Raw genomic sequence first — 2,116 nt, 5'->3', positions numbered from 1 at the left:
TTGATCCTGTGTGTGTATTGCAGCCACTTGCTTTGTTTCTAATTTCCTGGTGAGCTCTGCTAGTTGCTTGGCAAACACCTTGTTTTGGGCTAAAATTGTATCAACATGGTTCAGCTCCATGACTCCCTTAGTGTTGTGTCTCTCTGAAGCATAGTAGTACTCATTCTCAGCCACTGTCTCAATCACTTCAATGGCTTCTTCCACAGTCTTTTTCCTGTTCAATGAACCTCCTGATGAATGGTCTACAGCCTTCCTTGATTCATAAGAAAGTCCATCATAGAAAATATGCAATTGCACCCAGTCATGGAACATGTCTGGTGGGCATTTCCTTGTCAAATCCTTGAACCTCTCCCATGCCTCGTAGAGAGTTTCACCATCTTGTTGTCTAAAAGTCTGAACCTCAGATCGAAGCCTATTGACCTTTTGTGGGGGGTAGAAACGTGCCAGAAACTTGCTTTCCACCTCATCCCAGGTTGTTAGGCTCCCCCTTGGGAATGATTCCAGCCACTTAGCTGCCTTGTCCCTAAGTGAAAATGGGAACAAGAGCAGTTTATAGGTATCTTCTTGGACTCCATTGGACTTCACAGTGTCGCAAATTCTCAGGAATTTTGTGAGATGTTGGTTTGGATCTTCATTGGCACTCCCACCAAATGAACAATGATCCTCCACAAGTGATATTAGCTGTGGTTTGAGTTCAAAATTGTTGGCCTGAATGGGTGGTTTCTGAATGCTGCTACCACAATTCCCAGAGGTTGGGTTTATGTATGAACCAAGAACCCTCCTCTCAGGAATGGCATTGTTTCCATCAGCCCTCTCATGGTTGTGAACTTCTCTATCCATGTTGAGATCTAAAGCTTCCTCAAAATTGTCCTCAGATTCTCCTTCAGATTCCTCTTCTCTCAGTACTCTCTTCCCTCTTGCTTCCCTTCTAAGTCTATGAAGGGTCCTCTCTGGTTCGGTATATGGAGGAGTTGATGTCTCTCCTCTCCTACCTGTCATACAAGAACACAGCACAGGCACCAAACAAGTGAAATACTCTTGGTTAATGGAAGAGTATGGTTAGAGCAGTTGAGGAATTAATTCAAATAGTTAGTGAGTCAGTGAGTTAGTTGCTTGAATTTAAAGGCATAAAGAAAGAAAGCATGTAACAGAGTGCAGAAATTAAAATTCAACAAGTAACTTGAACTGAATTAACAAAGCAAGAAAAATGCTCAATCTAGTTAACTTCCAATTTGAGAATTGTCAATCGAAAACCAATCCCCGGCAACGGCGCCATAAACTTGATGTGCATAAACTTGATATGCTACGATTTTAGGAAATTGCACGATCGGCAAAATTCCTTCCGGCAAGTGCACCGGTTATCGTCAAGTAAAAACTCACAATAGAGTGAGGTCGAATCCCACAAGGATTGGTTGAGTGAGCAATTCGGATTAGAAGTATGTTCTAGTTGAGCGGAATCAAGATTTAGATGAGAATTGCGGAATGTAAAATTGCATGAATTAAAGAGCGAGAAGCTAAATTGCTGAAATTAAAAGGGATGGGGTGATTGCATGAATTTAATTGCAGAATGTAAAGAGAAAGTGGTAAATCAAAAATGGGGAGTTCATTGGGTGTTAGGAGATATTGAGATCTCCGAATCAAAACAACTTTTATCCCTTCCTCAACCAATGCATTCATTGAATTTTGCTTGGCAATCTTATATGATTGGATCCCAATCCCTTGGCTCACCAATTCTCTCTAAAAACAAACAAATTCCCAATCCCTTGGTTTAAATGTTCATAAGAAGAGATGATGCTCGATCACTGATTATACCACACAGTTTCATGAACCACAATTTGGTAGGATTACATGTCACAATATCCATCCAAACCCCAATCCAATTCACTGTGAGAAAGCTTCTCTAGCATGAATCCTCCATTCCTTTCCCAAGGTTCCGAAGGATTCCAATTATGGGTAGTTTCTTTCCCAAGACAACTACCCAATGGAATTAGATCGAGAAGCTTTCTAACAAAATTCAAGAGAAAAGATTGAAGAAGAAGATAAAACTATTATTGATTCATTGAATTACAATAGAGCTCCCTAACCCAATGAAAGGGGTTTAGTGAGTCATAGCTCT

General features: G+C 40.6%; 1 non-coding gene across 1 annotated transcript; it reads left to right on the top strand.

Moving 5' to 3' along the window:
* The first annotated feature begins 310 nt into the window (after positions 1 to 310).
* Positions 311 to 414, top strand: LOC112752486 (small nucleolar RNA R71). The gene has a single exon (XR_003176921.1). It is a non-coding gene; the product is annotated as a small nucleolar RNA R71 (small nucleolar RNA).
* The last annotated feature ends 1,702 nt before the right edge of the window (positions 415 to 2,116 follow it).

This window comes from Arachis hypogaea, chromosome 15, assembly GCF_003086295.3.
Source record: "Arachis hypogaea cultivar Tifrunner chromosome 15, arahy.Tifrunner.gnm2.J5K5, whole genome shotgun sequence".
In the NCBI taxonomy this organism is placed as follows: domain Eukaryota; kingdom Viridiplantae; phylum Streptophyta; class Magnoliopsida; order Fabales; family Fabaceae; genus Arachis; species Arachis hypogaea.
Note: the sequence above shows the minus strand (reverse complement) of the source record. Positions and strands in the feature narration are given on the sequence as shown.